The 18,515-nt window shown below is 38.1% G+C and overlaps 1 long non-coding RNA gene across 3 annotated transcripts in view; it reads right to left on the bottom strand.

Annotated features, from left to right (window-relative positions):
• The window catches only part of LOC129530123 (uncharacterized), a 114,063-nt gene that overhangs the window by 21,835 nt on the left and 73,713 nt on the right, over window positions 1–18,515 (bottom strand). For 2 of the 3 annotated variants that reach the window (XR_010132505.1, XR_010132504.1), the window contains 2 exons: window positions 13,000–13,117; window positions 9,119–9,313 (listed from right to left, as the gene is read on the bottom strand). This is a non-coding gene — a long non-coding RNA (uncharacterized lncRNA). The remainder of the gene's footprint in view (window positions 1–9,118; window positions 9,314–12,999; window positions 13,118–18,515) is intronic. The other variant, XR_008675669.2, reaches the window with a different exon arrangement.

The raw sequence follows: 18,515 nt of genomic DNA, 5'->3' as shown, positions 1-18,515 counted from the left end.
AAAACAAGTTATGCCTGTACTTCTCATGAAATCAAGCTTATGAAAATAGTCTGGCCATACCTCAAATGGTTAACAGGGAGTTACCATATGACACAGCAATTCCACCCCTAGGTACATAGCCAAAAGAAATATGCCTACATAAAAACTTGTACCTGAATGTATACAGGATCATCATTCAAAATAGCCAAAGATTGGAAACAACCCAAATGCTCATCAATTGATACATGGATAAAATGTGGTATATTCAGCAATAAATATGGATGAGGAACTGATATATGCTGCAACACAGATTTTGAAAACATTATGTAAAGTGAAAGAAGCCAGATGCAAAAGACCAAATATTGTTTGATTTCACTTATATAAAATGTCAAAAACAAGCAAATCCACAGAGAAACAAAGCATATCTGTGATTGCCTAGGGCTGGGGGTGGGCACAGGGATTAACTGCATTCAAGCAGGATGGGTAATCTTAGGGTGATGAAAATGTCTAAAACTCAACGATGAAGTCCCAGCTACAGCAATCAGACAAGAGAAAGAAATAAAGGGCATCCAAACTGGAAAAGAAGAAGTCAAATTATCCTTGTTTGCAGATGACATGATCTTATATTTGGAAAAACCTAGACTCCATCAAAAAACGATTAGAACTCATAAACAAATTCAGTATAGTTGCAAGATACAAAATCAACATACAAAAATCAGTAGTGTTTCTATATGCCAGCCAAGAGTGAACAATCTAAAAAATAAATTTAAAAGTAATCCCATTTACAGTAGCCATAAATAAAATTAAATACACAGGAATTAACCAAAGAAGTGAAAGGCGTCTATAATGAAAGCTATAAAACACTGATGACAGAAATTGAAGATGACACCAAAAAATGGAAAAGTATTTCATGTTCATTGATTGGAAGAATCAATATTGTTAAAATGTCCATTCTACTCAAAGCAATCTACAGATTTAATACAATCCCTATCAAAATACCAATGACATTCTCCACAGAAACAGAAAAAAAAATCCTAAAATTCATATAGAATCACAAAAGACCCAGAATTCCCAAAGCTATCTTGAGCAAAAAGAACAAAACTGGAGGAATCACAATACCTGACTTCAAATTATACTACAGAGCTATATCACTAAAACAGCATGGTACTGGCATAAAAACAGACACATAGACCAGTGGAACAGAATAAAGAACCCAGAAACAAATCCACACACCTACAGTGAACCCATTTTCAACAAAGAACCTATACTGAGGAAAAGACAGTCTCTTCAATAAGTGGTGCTGGGAAATCTGGAAATCCATACGCAGAAGAATGAAAATAGACCCTCTATTTCCTGCCATATACAAAAACTAAATCAATATCAGTTAAAGGCTTAAATCTAAGACCTCAAACTATGAAACTACAAGACTTTGGGGAAACTCTCCAGGACATTGGTCTGGGCAAAGATTTCTAGAGTAATACCCCAACACAGGCAACCAAAGCAAAAACGGACAAATGGGATCACGTCAAGTTAAAAAGCTTTTGCACAGCAAAGGAAACAATCAACAAAGTGAAGAGACAACCCACAGAATGGGAGAAAATATTCGCAGACTACCCATTTGACAAGGGATTAATAACCAGAATATATAAGGAGCTCAAACAACTCTATATTAAAAATAACTAAACTGATTAAAAGGTGGGCAAAAGATTTGAGTAGACATTTCTCTAAAGAAGACATACAAATGGCAGACAGGCATATGAAAAGGTGCTCAACTTCATTGATCATCAGAGAAATGCCAATCCAAACTACAACAAGATATCATCTCACCCCAGTTAAAATGGCTTATATCCAAAAGACAGGCAATAACAAATGCTGGCAAGGATGTGGAGAAAAGGGAAACCTCGTACACTGTTGGTAGGAATGTAAGTTAGTAAAACCACTATGTAGAACATTTTGAAGGTTCCTCAAAAAAACTAAAAATTGAACTTCCATATGACCCGCAATCCCACTGCTGGGTATATACCCAAAAGAAAGGAAATCAGTATATTAAAGAGACGTCTGCACTCCCATGTTTGTTGCAGCACTGTTCACTATAGCTAACATTTGGAAGCAACTTAAGTGTCCATCAAGAGATGAATGGATAAAGAAAATGTGGTATACATACACAACGGAGTACTAGTCAGCCATCAAGAAGAATGTGATTCAGTCATTTGCAAAAACATGGATGGAACTGGAAGTCATTATGTTAAGTAAAATAAGCCAGGCACAGAAAGACAAACATTGCATGTTCTCACTTATTTGTGGGAGATAAAAATGAACGCAATTGAATTCATGGAGATAGAGAATAGAAGGATGGTTACTAGAGGCTGGGAAGGATGGTGGCAGGCTGGAGGGGAGGTGGGTATGGTTAATGAGTATAAAAAAATTAGAAAGAATGAATAAGACCTAGTACTTGGTAGCACAACAGGGGGACAATAGTCAATAATAATTTAAGTGTGCATTTCAAAATAACTAAAAGAGTATAATTTAATTGTTTGTAACACAAAGGATAAATGCTTGAGGGGATGGATACCTAATTTTTAATGATGTGATTATTACACATTCCCTATCTGTACCAAAATCTCATGTATCCCCAAAAATATATATGCCTATTATGTACCCACAAAAATTAAAAAAGATTTTAAAACCCTCAATTATGAAGATCATTGCACAACTCTATACATTTACTAAAAATCACAAAATTCTATCTTCAAAAGCATGCATTTTATTGTCCATAAATTATACTACAAGAAAGCTGTTTAAAAATATGATATTGCCCTGGTCTTCTGTTGTACCACAGTAGTGACCAAACTTTTCCATACAAAGGCTGTGATGTACATCTTTTATATAAATGTGAATGCATGTAAAACGATAGCTGTATCCCAGCCCTGCTGACTCTTTGTCATATGTTCCTCCAAGGATTTTCCCCTCCTAACACCATCCCACATGTTACTTCGGGTTTTGCTCGGGTGTAAAATTTGATTTTCATCTGATCACTTCCACATGTTCCAACTGTGGCAGTGGCTTGAGAGTGGGTCTACAACAAAGTATAGGGCATTTACTGTCTAACAGGATGTCGTTACTATTACTTTCTTCACTCCCCTGTGTGTTTTCTTGCATGACTTCACTTAGGGAGTCTAAATAGCACTACCTTTATGAGTGTCAGTGTGGCAATATTTATCAAAAACCTACATATGTACACACTGTTTGCACCAACAATTTCCCTTGAACAAGTTTATCTTCAGAATGTAAGGAAGGATGTGGATAAGGATATGGTAAAAAGAACTGCTATTCTGATAATTCCCTTCCTTTACTTCTGGGCCTTGTGAAGCCTGAAAGAACCAGTCCTTCAAGATAAATCCTGGGTGTTTAACTGGGCCTAAATTCAAATTAGAGCCAAGTGGCCATTTGCTGAGTAGAGGTCACACGTGACTTCGAGTTCCCAGAAAACCTGCAAGTCTGCTTAACTTTGGGACTTTCATAGCTGCCTGTTCCTTTTTATGGTGCTTGAACCAACCAATAAGCTTTCACCTATGTCAACCAATAAGAACTAAGCAAGTTGGAATCCTTCATTTGCATAAGTTGACCTGAGTGGGAACCTGGATGGGAATTTTCTTCATAAAAGACAAACCTTCCCTTTGTCCTCTGGAACACACCTTCATTTTATACTGAAGGCTACATCTCCCCGATTTGCAAACTATTCACTGGAATAAAGTCTCTTTCCTCTAAATTCCTTTTCAGAGAACTTTTGTTCTCAGCCTGAATTTAGGAAGGGAGACCAAATGAGATGCAAAGCCATGAAGGAAAAGAAGGAAGCAGAGGAAAATGTGGTTGTCATCACACACACAATCACGCCAGCACATACACAATCACACACACACACATTTATACATGGACCAGGCTCTTTTTATCACAATACTAGTATTCTTCCATGACAGTTTGGTGAGTTCCAAGAGGACACATTTGGCTCACCAGTCCAAACAGCCACAGGAACTGTGCCCGGAACTGTGCTCTTCAGCGGAGCACATACTTTGAAAAGATGCCATCAACACAGTGTTGACAATAGGGAATATCAGAACACTCTGAATAACATGGAGTTCTGAAAATTATGTTACATCCACAGCATGAAATTCTAGGCAAGCAATAAAATGAGTTACAATGAATACAATGATGAGAGATAATTTTTTGCCTATCAGATTAGCTACCATGCCCATTATTTCAATGTGTGTAGAAACAGGCACTTTCATACTGTGATGTTAGTGTTACTGAGCAATGGGCTTGCTCACCAATGCACATAGAAGCCAATACTATGGCACTAGCTTTTGAGGAAAGAAAAAGCTTTATTGCAAGGTCGACCAGCAAGGAGACAGGACCAGCAACACTCAAATCTGTTTCCTCGAGCTGGGGTCTGGAGGCAGAGAGTAACTATGAGGGACACAGGGAAATGCAACCAGGCATGATCTGATTGGATCGTGCAAAGAAGTGGTGCCAAGTCCTTGGCTTTTAAGTTTGTACTGGAAAAAAAAACAGGGAACCTCTCACTTCTCATTTTGGTCCTCATTTCTCAATCTGAATACTTAGGTTCCACATGTGGTTGACATTTTCTGTTCTGGCCAGTTCCAGGTTCACCAATCAGGCATACTTGGTTCATCTGGGCATGCTCAGGTTATATGACTTGCAACCTGGGGATCCATTGCATCTAAAAAACAACTTATCACTTTGTTACAAAGTCAAAGCATATTGAACGGTTCTGTGGTTACATTAGGAATGTAAATTAGTAGTAGTATTTTGAACAATTATGTTAATATAAAATGTTCTAATTTCCAGGGTTTTGAAAGGACTCTTCAGGAGCTTATAAAGAAATGCTTTAAAAGATATCTGCATATATAAAAGCTGGTGTTAACTATACTATTGTCTGTAATATAAACTATATTAAAAGGAATTAAATTTTCACCACTAGAGTACTGGGAAAATAAAGTTTAGGGCATCATATGATGAAACACCAACTCCATACAAAAAATTGCAATTGAATTTGAAAGATGGTCATAGTAAAGGCAAACACAGGTTACAAAAGTCCTAAGTAGTATGGCCGGGTGCAGTGGCTTACGTCTGTAATCCCAGCACTTTGGAATACGGAGGTGAGCGGATCCCTTGAGCTCAGGAGTTCGAGACCAGCTTGGGTAACATGGTGAAATCCTGTCTCTACGAAAAACACAAAAATTAGTCAGGGGTGGCCGGGCGCGGTGGCTCACGCCTGTAATCCCAGCACTTTGGGAGGCCGAGGCGGGCAGATCACGAGGTCAGGAGATTGAGACCATCCTGGCGAACACGGTGAAACCCTGTCTCTACTAAAAATACAAAAAAAAAAAAAAAAAAAAAAAAAAAAAATTAGGCGGGCGTGGTGGTAGGCGCCTGTAGTCCCAGCTACTCCGGAGGCTGAGGCAGGAGAATGGCGTGAACCCGGGGGACGGAGCTTGCAGTGAGCCGAGATGGCGCCACTGCACTCCAGCCTGGGAGACAGCGAGACTCCATCTCAAAAAAAAAAAAAAAAAAAATTAGTTAGGGATGGTGGCTCACACCTGTAGTCCCAGCTACTTGGGAGGCTGTGGCTGGAGGATCACTTGAGCCTGGGAGGCAGAGGTTGCAGTGAGCTGTGATTGCACCACTGCACTCCAGCCTGGGTGATGAGAAAAACCCCACAAAAGTCAGAAGTAGTTCTGTATCTATTTTTGCTTGTATAGGTCTATTGCTATATATCCATAGGTCTGAAAGCATAAAAATAAAAATGATTTTTATTCCTCTCAAATATAGCTTTCTATTTAGCATAGTAAGAGGCTGGACTTTCTGTTTGGCCATCAGTATCCCTGAACACTGGATATACCTCTGTTGCCACCCAGACTTATAGAAAGCTCTGTGGGGTGGGCTTGGGCCACAACCCCTTCCTCCCACTTTCCTGCTCCTGGATGTTCAAGCTGCAGTTTAGGCTTCTGTCACGAGGGGGCACTAATATATCACCATTATCAGACTGCAAAGCAATATATACAATGAGCAAAAAGAAATACCATACCTCCCTTAAAACACAGCTTGTGAACCTATTTTCAAAATTTTCTGTCTGAAAAAACTGACAGATGCAAAAGAACACTAAATAAATATATTCTGGGGCATCCATACTATGAAACACCAGGTAGCTCTAGCACACATTGGGAGCCACCGGCTGGCATAGGATAGCACAGGGGCAGGCGTAAGGTGACTAAGAAATGATGAGGGAGGTGGAACTGAGTCTGGGTGGCTGTGTCCACAGTGTCCCAGAGAGGGGATGACTGAAAGTGGGTGGAGAGGGTCTGGGAAGCCTGTACAGGAGTGGGGTAACGGAGGGCAAACCGCCTGCTCTCTGGGAGGGAGGGACCCCTCTACAGTGTGGACACCTCAACCTACCCTGAGGAAGGAAAAGATAAATCAATGAATGCGATGAGATTCTTGGAGCACCATAATGCAACTGCTTTAAAATATATATTATATATATATACAATATATAATATATATCATATATACACAATATATAATATATATTACATACATACAATATATTACATACAATATATAATACACCACATACATACAATATATATTACATACATACAATATATATTACATATATACAATATATGATATATAATATACGATATATTATATATCATATTATATATACAATATATAACACATACACGATATATATGATATGTAACATATTACATATGATATATAATATATACAATATATAACATATATCATATATAATACACATTACATACACACAATATATTATATATTATACAATATATATTATATATAATATATACTATATACACAATATATGATATATACACAACATATGATATATATTATATATACAATATAATATATTGTATATATGATATATAATATATAGTATATAAATAAAATTCATAGTTTGTATAAATTCATAAACATATTTATATAAATAAATAAAATATATGAATTTTGCACACAGAATTATGATCATGGTAAACAAACCATTTTAAGTCCTTCGTTACTCTACAAAATATACTTTTTATTTAAAAAAAAAAAATAGAGAGATCGATGCCATCTGGTGGCCAGAGACAGGATTGCATCTCTGTCAGCCAAGGGCCTCGGTAAGAGGGAAAGAGGGATGGAGTTTGGGAACTTGGCTCCCAGAAGGTATCAGCTGGAGTTTTCCGGAATTATTCAGCTCATGGTAGCTGTCTCTCTTTATCCACTATTTTCTGGGATATCTAAAACTGATATTGGTTCCATCCCCTGTCTGAATTAAAGGTAAAGCTGCACGTATGTTTATTTGGGTGATAGAGCAAGAGAAGATAGACACACACACACACACACACACACACACACACACACACACACACACAGACATTATCAATTCCATTTTTATCTACTTTGTCTCAATACAAAATTGAATACAATGAATGTACTTTTGAATTAATGAAATACATTACAATTACTGTTGCCAATCTATTCAAAAGTATTTATTGAAATGCTTTTTTCCCTAAATACAAAATTTCAAACAATATATAAAAGTATATTTATAAATTGAAATGAATCTGCATCTCTCACTGGCCCGAAGCCTACCCTCTGACCCAAAAGGGTTTGTTGTCAACAGAATGGTGCATACTCTCCAGATGTGTCCCTGTAAGTGAGGTGCACGCAAACACACAATCTGTTCCAAAAGTGAATCACAGTACTAATTTTTTTTGCAACTTTTTTCTTCCACATAATATTCTTTTGAAGATTTATATTTGCATCTTATTAGTACTTTCAGTTTTGACATATTTTAACATGTTTATTGTTCATGTATATTTTAATAAGAATGTTCTGTTGAAAACAGCTGCCAGTCATTTTGTTACAGAATGTGGTTCACAAATCATGGATACTAACCCAGTATCTGAGATGTAGTTTGCAAATGTTTTCTCCCTTAAGTTAAAAAATGTTTAGCCTTATTTTTACTGAGAAAGTGTTTTAAATGTCAATAATGTGACAAAAATATACAGGTCATAATTTAAAAAGAAAAAATGTTGAACAACACCATGAGGAGCAGGCGCTATCAGCCTGCAGGGAGATTAGAACATTCAGAGCCCTGGAGACATCAAGAGAAAATGATACAACTTTGGAGTATTTCAGAGTTAGCTGATGATCACAGGACAACTAGGTTGTTTCCCTGACTTACATAAACTCCCCTAAAGACAGCACACCGATCTGAATAATGGTCAGAATGATGAGTATCTTAAATGGTTGTTAGGATTAAAGGAAATGAGCTGTAAATTGCATTTGCTTACAGTGGTTCAGCGCATGTTACTTTCCTTCTCTCCAGCTCACCTGTCCCAAGGCCAACACCTGAGCTTCTGCCTGAGCCCACTCACCACTTCAAGGATTAGCTAACTCCTGTGGCCCTACACCCAGATCTCATGGCACAAAGCGCAGGATTTCACCTCTTCTGTCTTCCTCATCACCCAGAGGGGTTGTGGAGTGAGGACCTGTGGGGCCACAATACCAGGGGGGAATCTGACCATTTCTCAAGCCCTGGAAGCCCATCTTCTAAAACGGAAGCTGTTCAGGGTTCTCTAGGGAGGGTGAGGGATAGAACCTCATTCCAACCCTGCCACTTACCTGGAGGGGTGACTTAGGCTCTGTGAGCCTGAGGTTAGTCATCTGTGAAATGGGACTGACCATACCATCTTTACAGAGCTGTTCTGAAGGGTAAATGAGAAAACCTCTTGAGAGTATATAGCATGGAGTGGGACTTCAATGGCCCTTTAAATGCTGAGACACAGAAGTGGGGGCTGGCTGAGCCTCAGGGCTAAGGCAGGCATTGTGAAAAGTCATTTTTCATTGTTTCTCTCCTAATGAGAACACAGACATCCATATAAGGAAAGTAAATCTCTGATATGTTTTGAATTCAAGGTTTTAAAGACAGAATGTTCTCTACATTCTTGGGTGTTTCATAAAATCTGGTCAACATCATGCCTCTGAGTAGACCCCAATCCAGTTCCCAATGCTGGGAAGACAGGTGTGTCTTTGAACTTACCTGATGAGCTCTGTGATAGGTCTGGTCAGGAATGCAAGGTTTGGTGTTTGCCTAGTGGCTGCTCCTGGCTTACTTGGTATTTTAGTATATTTATAGAAAAATTCTGTACTCATCCTGCAGTCACCTGTGCAGGAGTCCTCAGATCATGCATGATCCAGCCACATCACACCAGGATTTCAGCCACCTGCTGCCTCCCTGAAGGGCAAAAATCCAAGAGTTACTAGCATTTCTTTCATACAATGTCCATTCTTTCATTTACTAACAAGTAAATATATATTGAGCTCAAAACCCCTATTAGTCCATTGGAAGGGTCTCATGTTCTCCAAAGTGGAAATAAGAATGTGAGAAGGGAAATCAATATATGGAAAGCTTCGAGGGATAAACCTAAGACAGCTTCTTCACATTAATTTGAAAACTTGCTCAAGTTTCATGGAATTGAAGATTTTAAAAAGTCTCTCATTGAACCCTTCATTCCTATTCAGCCACAGAATCCTTCTCTCTATAAATATGTCTGTCTGTATCTCTAGGTCTCTCTCTTCCCTTTCAAATTCAAAGTACCAAAAGGATTTTCTGCACTCTGTTAACGTTCTTCACTTCCCATGGTCCTTATCCCATTGCACTATGATGTCTGTTTCCAGGATTGCAACAAACATGATCTCACCAAGGTTAAAATCCACCTTTTGGTCACCAGGTTCAGTTTGTGTGTGTGTGTGTGTGTGTGTGTGTGTGTAAATATATTATCATAATGAGTATTACTTTTTAAAAGTAATCTCCTAAAACACGCATGCTTGTGCAGACTGCATCTTCCACCTATCAACAGAGCCTTCACAGTTTCCCAGGCTCTGGAGCATGATGTACTGGACACAAATATAAGCTGTCTCACTCCCTAACTGTACAGTCTCAGGCAGAGTCCATATTCTGTCATCAGTTTTTCATCTATAAAACAGAGATTAGCCACAATTTCTACCTTGTAAGGGTGCTGTGAAAATTTAATGACCAATACATAAATGCATATGGTATATAAGAAATCTTACTCATTTCTCTTTATATATTTTATTGGCATTAGTATCACTATAGTCATAAAAATAGGATATAGACTAAAGTTTATTCACAAGGAATGCCGTTTGTGGTATGTTGTTAGTGAGTGTATAAATTTTCTAGGGCTGCCATAACAAATTACATAAATGTATTATTTCAGAGTTCAAAAGTACAAAACCAAGGCCAAAAGTACAAAACCAAGGTCTAGACAGGGCCAACTCTTTCTGAAGACTCAGGGGAGAATCCTTCCTTTCCTCTTACATCTTTTGGTGGTTCCTACTTTATAGTTCCAATCTCTTCCTCCATCTTCACATGGACTTTCTCCCTATCTGTGTCAAATATCCCTCTTTCTTTTATAATGATACTGGCAATTGGATGATCACATCTTTAGATCTTTAGCTAGATTAGATTTGCAAAGATCCTATTTCCAAATAAGGTATAGTGGGTGTTAGAATTCGTGCATATTTTTGAGGAGACACAATTCAACCCATTACAGTGAGGCAAGCAAGTTACAAAACTAAATGTAAGATGAAGTATCTTTTGTATGTGAATATATAAATGCACGCATACTTACATATGTACATATATATGTACCTGCAAAAGAAAACTTCTAGAAGAATATAATGTAGGTGAAATCATTACAAGGGCTTATCTTTGGGTGGTAGGATTTGGGATATTATTTTTTCTTTTCCTTTATTTTTTTTTTTGGATGGAGTTTCGCTCTTGTCACCCAGGCTGGAGTGCAATGGCACGATCTCGGCTCCCTGCAACCTCCCCCTCCCAGGTTCAAGTGATTCTCCTGCCTCAGCCTCCTTAGTAGCTGGGATTACAGGTGCCTGCCACCATACCTAGCTATTTTTTTTGTATTTTTAGTAGAGACGGGATTTTACTATGTTGGTCAGGCTGGTCTCGAACTCCTGACCTTATGTGATCTGCCCTCGTTGGTTCCCTAAAGTGCTGGGATTACAGGCGTGAGCCACCATGCCCGGCTATTTTTTCTTTTCTGTATCTTCTATTTTTACCTATAATAAGCACTATTCCTCTTTCAATTACACAAATATTAAAATGTCTGAAAAACATAACCATTCTGTGTTCCCAACCACAAGAAAGCTATTTACTTCAGAACAGGAACCTCCCTAAGGCAGGAAGGGAGACAAGACATCTCCACAGTATTACTGAACATATTTCTCCCAAATTCAAAACCACACAGAATATTACCAATATTTAATCGTCGGCTGGGCGTGGTGGCTCATGCCTGTAATCCCAGCACTTTGGGAGGCAGAGGCGGGTGGATCACCTAAGGTCAGGAGTTCGAGACCAGCCTGACCAACATGGTGAAACCCCGTCTCTACTAAAAATACAAAATTAGCTGGGCGTGGTGATGCATGCTTGTAATCCCAGCTACTTGGGAGGCTGAGGTAGGAGAATTGCTTGGACCCAGGAGGCAGAGGTTGCAGTGAGCCAAGATTGCGCCATTGCAATCCAGCCTGGGCAACAAGTGTAAAACTCCATCTACCAAAAAAAAAAAAAAAAAAAAAAAAAAAAAAAAAAAAAATTAAAGGTCTGCCTACTTAACTGAGAAAAAACAGGAAACCTTAACTTGTTTTGTTGTGCTGCTGTGCCCTGATCTTATCGGATGAAAGGCAGCTGCTCATACTGGTTAGATGTAGGGGCTTGAGAGCCACACAGCCAGTGTTCAAATCTAAGTCTCCACACTTGCTAGCCCTGCCTTCACTGTGCCTCAGTTCCCTTATGTTTAAACGCAGGCAACAATAGCTCCTCCTTACAGATGATGCTGAGGATTAAATAAGTATAGGTTTAGCTCTTAACAACAGTGTCAGGAACTGAGGATGTCAATAATAAATATTAACCTTTTAAAAAATCAGTGTTAACATATTGCCATTTTTATTATTATGTGAATTTTTATTGATTGGCATAGATTGCCATTCATATTATGATGTCTGTTAAAAAAAAAAGCAATTTGCACAGCTCTAAGTAGGATATCATCTCATGGCATTCCTAAATATGCATGGTTATATTTGCATAATAGAATTTATGAAAAAAAATATATAGTCACACACTACATAACAACATTTCACTTGATGAAGGACCACATATTCAATAGCAGTCCAAGATTATAATGGAGCTGAAAACTTCTTGTTGCATGTAAATTCTTGTTGTAACTGTCGTAGCTCAATGCATTCCTCACGTTTGTGGTGATGCCCGTGTAAACAAACCTACTATGCTGCCAGTTGTATAAAAGTATAGCACATACAATTGTGTACAATACATAATACTTGATAATGATAATAAATGACAATGTTGCTGGTTTATGTGTTTATTGTACTATACATTTTATCATTACTTTAGAACATACTCTTCTACATATTAAAAAAGGTTAACTGTAAAACAGCCTCAGGCAGGTCCTTCAGGAGGTATTCAAGAAGGCATTGCTATCATGAGAGATGACAGCCCCATGCCTGTTACTTTGCCCCCAAAGACCTTCTGGTGAGACAAGATGTGGAGGTAGAAGATAGTGATATTGATGATCCTGACCCCGTGTACCTGACCCCATGTAGGCCTAGGCTCATATGTGTGTTTGTGTCTTAGTTTCTAACAAAAAAAGTTTTTAAAAAAATTAATAGCAAAAAGCATATAGAATAAAGATATAAAGAAAGAAAATGGCCAGGCACGGTGGCTCATGCCTGTAATCCCAGAACTTTGGGAGGCCGAGGTGGGAGGATCCATTGAGCCTAGGAATTTGAGACCAGCTTGGGCAATATAATGAGACCTAGTCTCTACATAAATAAATAAACAAACTAGCGGAGTATGGTGGTGCATACCTGTAGTTCCAGATACTCAGGAGGCTGAAGCAGGAGGATCACTTGAGCCTGGTAGGTGGAGGCTGTTGTGAGCCAAGATCAGGCCACCGCACTCCAGTCTGGGTGACAGAGCAAGACACTGTCTCAAAAAAAAAAAAAAAAAAGGAGAGAAAATATTTTTTATAGCTCTACAATGTGTTTGTGTTTTAAGCAAAGTGTTATTACCAAAGAGTCAAAAAGTTTAAAAAATTAAAAAATTATAAAGTAAAAAGGTTACAGTAAACTTAGTATTGAATTTATTATTAAATTTAGTGTAGCCTAACTGTACAGTGTTTATAGTCTATAGGAGTGTACAGTAATGTCCTAGACATTCACTACTCACTCACCCAGAGCAACTTCCAGTCCCGCAAGCTCCATTCATGGTAAGTGCCCTATATAGGTGTGCCATTTTGTATCTTTTCTTTCTTTTCTTTTTCTTTTCTTTTTTTTTGAGACAGGGTCTCACTCTGTCGCCCAGGCTGGAGTACAGTAGCACGATCTGGGCTCACTGTAACCTCCACCTCCCTGGCTCAAGTGATTCTCATGCCTCAGCCTCCTAAGTAGCCAGGATTACAGGCACCCGCCACCATGCCCAGCTAGTTTTTGTATTGTTAGTGGAGTCAGCATTTCACCGTGTTGGCCAGGCTGGTCTCGAACTCCTGGCCTCATGTGATCCACCTGCCTCGGCCTCCCAAAGTGCTGGGATTACAGGTGTGAGCCACTGCACCTGGCCCCATTTTGTATATTTTATACCATAATTTTACTGTTTATTATTGCTTAGATATGTTTAGATACACAAATACTGACCATTTTGTTATAATTGTCTACAGTATTCAGTATAGTAACATGCTGTACAGGTTTGTAGCCTGGGAGCAACAGGCTGTACCATCTAGCCTAAGTATGTAGAAGGCTAGGTTTGTATAACTGCACTCTATGATATTAGCACATTGAAACAATTTAACAACACATTTCTCAAAATGTATCCCCATCATTAAGTGACACGTGACTGTATATATATTCAACTGTTAACAGTGCTTCTCCATAAGTAGTAGACTTTTACTAGTTTTTAATTTTTTTTTTTTTTGCTTTCCTCACTTTTCCATTTTTATCTACAACAAAAGTGTCTTGGTTTTGGAGGTGAAAATAATAATCAGAAAAAATAAATATCACCAGCCCTACCCCATAAGATGGTTCAGCTTTGGAATGGGGAACCTCTAAGCCAAGGGAATTAAGTAGTAGGGTGGTCCCAGAACTAATGTATGAATCTATCCACATGGTAACCCCAATTGGGCAGCTTCAGGGAAATTACAGACACCTAGGAGAAGGGCAAACATGTCTCTCAAATGAAGCTTACATTCAGCAGTCAGTATCCACAGAAATCCACTGTCCAGGATTTCAGTGATGGTCACAAGATGAAAGTAGTTTCACAGCATGCTTCTCTCTGCACTCTTCCAAAGAAAGCCCCTTGAATGGAGAGTAGGCTCCTCTGTTTACCCACCTAGTTAGCCAAGCAGTGACTGCCACAGGGGTGGGAAAGAGGGAGGAACTGCATGAAACCACCCACGGGTCAGCACCACAGCTTCCAGAGAGGAAGGATCCTAACACAGCTGGGTTTGGGGTAAAAGTTGAGTCACAGTGTCACTCAGCAAAGAACTGCAGGAACAATCAGCACATGTGAATTAAAACACTTTTGAAATACCTTCCCTGTGCAATTAAAAATATTAGAAGAAAAGGAAGGAAAATATATACAGACCCAACAATTGTAACACAAAATCAGATCAAGTTCTAAATAAGATTCACCCCTAAGCCGATAAGGGATTTGGGTGGTAGACTGGCATATCTTTTACCAGCATAGCCCAGATTAGGTTCTGGATTAGGCCTTGAAGGGTTACAGTGAGCATGAAAGACAGATAATTTGGCCCAGACAAATGGGAAGTTGTTTCATATCAGGAAACACTGAGACATTGTTTTAGGCCAGTTAGCTCCAGAGAAACTAAGACTTTGAACACGCTGGGAAAAAGCATTTGAAAACAGTATCTACAGGTTGTTTGTGCTCCCTATAGCATATAAACTGAGAAAATGGGTATGTCTGTTTTAGTAAGTCTGCAAGAGTACACATGACAAGGAGGCCATGCAGCTCCCACTGTTGAAATGTGATTGTGTGTTTGTTCTCCTCATGTTTCTTCATTTTTTCCCTTTTTTTCCATGAGGTAGCCAGGCATCTATAGAAAAAAACATGCTACAAAACAATACCATTCTCACTTACAGATATATGCATATGTAATAAAAGTATAGGGCAATGTCTTTAAAATCTAAAACCCGAATTCTGCATAGTGGTTACCTCTGAGAAAGAAGGAGGCTTGCAATCAGAGAAGTCTTCAAAGTGAGTTTCAACTGCATATATAATATTACGTACGTCAACATGAGAACAGGGATGTCTCTTACATTCTATAATTTTTGTATTTCTGAAATATTTCATAACAACTGTTTCAATGAAGCTTACTTCTCACTTTTAAAAAGAACCATACTAATTTAGAAGTTGTGGAAAACATAGTTAAGTCAAGAGATAAGGAATTAAGTACCGACCCACCACTCATTAATTTTGAAGAATGTATCCTTTTTTGTGCAGTTCCTCCCGTTTTATTCTCTATGCAGTCATATTTAATGTATGAGTTTCATTTATCTGGAGACTCAACATTTGCTAAACATCATAAAACCAGTAATTAAATGTGCCCCAATTTTCTCCTCACTTTACTGATGCCAATGCCCACGTCCTTAACCATTAGGTATACAATCTTTTTCTGTGTAAGGACAGAGACCAACACAGGGGAAGTGACTCCCCATGGTCCTGTACACGAGGACAGATCTGGTATTGGGGGCCAAGGTCTCCTGATTTCAGTCCATTGCACAGCAGACCCATCTTCATGTTCTGTTATTCTGTGCTGTCTCCTTTCTGGCCCACAGTGGGAAGCTGCTATTTCAGCATCCAAATAGAAGTTTAAAAAGAAGAGAAGAACACAACAAATAAAAAGTAATGAGGCTATAATTTGCTTCCTTATTTCCACCATCCTCAGTATCTCATCTTAGAAAGAAATAGCACCAAAGCTTATACGTCATATAAATATGTATGCATTTCTTTTTCTGATGGTTCAAATCCATTGATCTCTTTGAGATGTTGATGTTTAAGTCATCTCTTGTGGGAGGGAGAACATAAGGGAGATTATACATATATTTGTTGAAGTATTAGGTACCATGTGCTTTATTTAGGTTTGCTCATTCCTCTTGGCTCTCTGAAGTAAATGTCATTATGCCCACTTTATAGGTTAGCAAGGTCAGGTTCAATAAGGGTAACTCACTGCTAGAGGGTCATATTCATCTATCAAGAGGCAGGAATGGGGTATTACACAAAATATTCATTTATATATATTATTTCCCAAAGTTATCAGATTATATGTATGTTTCAGCAATTTTTCTTTCTCACTCAGCATGGTAGCCTAGGATATTAGTTTTCAGTCCTTTAGTTATTGTAATCTGGCATAGTTTTGAAAATTTAATGGGTATACAATTTTTTTTAATGTGAATTATCTGTTAATATTATTTTCTCTATTCATTAGTAAGACTTCATTCCATATCAAGGATGTAGTGTTAAGGATTTAATATAAAAGTAACCACTGAAACAAAACAATAACCATGCTAACTACTAAATAAATAGGAAGAGGAAATCAAACATATGACCTAGTGAAAGGCTATATAATTTCCTTATATTTATAGACAATACTACAGAACTGAACTTAAATGACCAAAGGCTTTGATCATATTGTGGCAAGTCAATTCTCCCTGACAATCACACAGGCAGGCCTGCATGACAGTCACACAGACAGGCCTGCCTAGCACCCCAGTTACACAGACAAATTTCCACAGCACTGCCTTAACATTGAGCAAATAGTTAAACCTAGGGAAATTGTTGCCCAGACATCAAAGCTAGAAATGACACATATGGTCAGTAGGAGCCTTGTGTGGGCTTCTCCCTTGCTGGAGCAAGCCAAAATAATAGACACAGTTTTACAATAGGACCCATCTCGGGTCGACAAAATCTGAGAGAAGTCAAGGTAATAGAGGCAGCTGTTTGAACAGATTCATTAGAGAGTCTAAGGCAGCTCTCTGGACCAAGCTGTAAAGGAGACAAGATAGAAACATTCACTCTGGTACAACAGTAGACGGTCCTTGAAGGTACTGGGGCCCTTTTAATCAGACTTAGCAAGGATTTTTTTGCCTCTGACCTTCTAGTTGAAACAAAATTAGTTACCAATAGACTTAGGCAAATGCCATACTGCATGTAGGGACATAACCCCAACCTATATAAGCCTTAAGAAAATTTAACACTTTGAGTTGGTCTGGTGGAATTATCTCTGGCCTTCTCCCTGTATCCAGTTACAGTAATAAATTCTCTTCTTTCCTAGTTTGTCTGCTTCTTGTTATTGGGCCTCGAGAAAATGCAGCCGGACCTGGCTTGGTTCCAGGAACAATAAGAATAAAGGTAAATTGACTTAATTCACCTATTAAAGTATTTGTAAATTTCCCATTGAAGCAAAATCCAAAATTATGCTTTTTCATGAGATATACCTTAAACAAATGAATTCAGGGAGGTTAACAGTTTAAAAATAAGTAAATATATACCAAGCAATTGACCATAACAAGGAAGCAGGAGTTATAATCTTGATATTTGAGAGAGCAGAATTGAGACCAAAATGGATTTAAAGAGGTAAAAAGGCACAGCTGATAATGCTAAAGGCTACAATTCACAAGGAAAATGTGAGATACTAATACTTATATACCAAAGCACACAATACTTCCCTGAATTCAAAAATGTTCAAGTGGAGAAAAAAATTAATAATTATAGAGAAGACCTAAACAACCAAGTCCCAAGAGTAGAGCTTATAAATAGACACAGTGAACTATGAAGCCTGATATTAAGCAATACACATGCTTTTCAAATGAGCATGGAACATTCATGAAAATGGATTCTATCTGAGGCTGTTAACAAAATCTTGGGCCCAATGAGAATAGATTAAAATTGCAGAATTTGATGAGGATAATGATGAAAGCAACATATCAAAATCTAGCTAGAGTAGCTGTCAGAAGATATTATAAAGCATTAAATATCTACATGAATAAAAAAGAAAATTAAATATTCAATTTTAAAATCCTGATTTAAAAACCCACAAAGTAAATAAAATAATGCAGATGGAAAAAAATAGTTAAGGACAAAAGCAGAAATGAATGGGCTAAGCAATAACATCCTTGTTAAAGACCAAAGTGTTGGGATGGGAAAAAAGCAAATACTGGCATTGTGGATGATGCACCAAATACCATGCTTGGACTTGAGGAAGGTCTCCCAATAAACTCCTTATGATGCTTCCTTGAATGTAAGGATTAGGGGTGTGTGTGTGTGTGTGTGTGTGTGTGTGTGTGCAGACAGTGAAAAAATGCAAAACGAT

Source organism: Gorilla gorilla, chromosome X (assembly GCF_029281585.2).
Source record: "Gorilla gorilla gorilla isolate KB3781 chromosome X, NHGRI_mGorGor1-v2.1_pri, whole genome shotgun sequence".
Taxonomy (NCBI): domain Eukaryota; kingdom Metazoa; phylum Chordata; class Mammalia; order Primates; family Hominidae; genus Gorilla; species Gorilla gorilla.
Note: the sequence above shows the minus strand (reverse complement) of the source record. Positions and strands in the feature narration are given on the sequence as shown.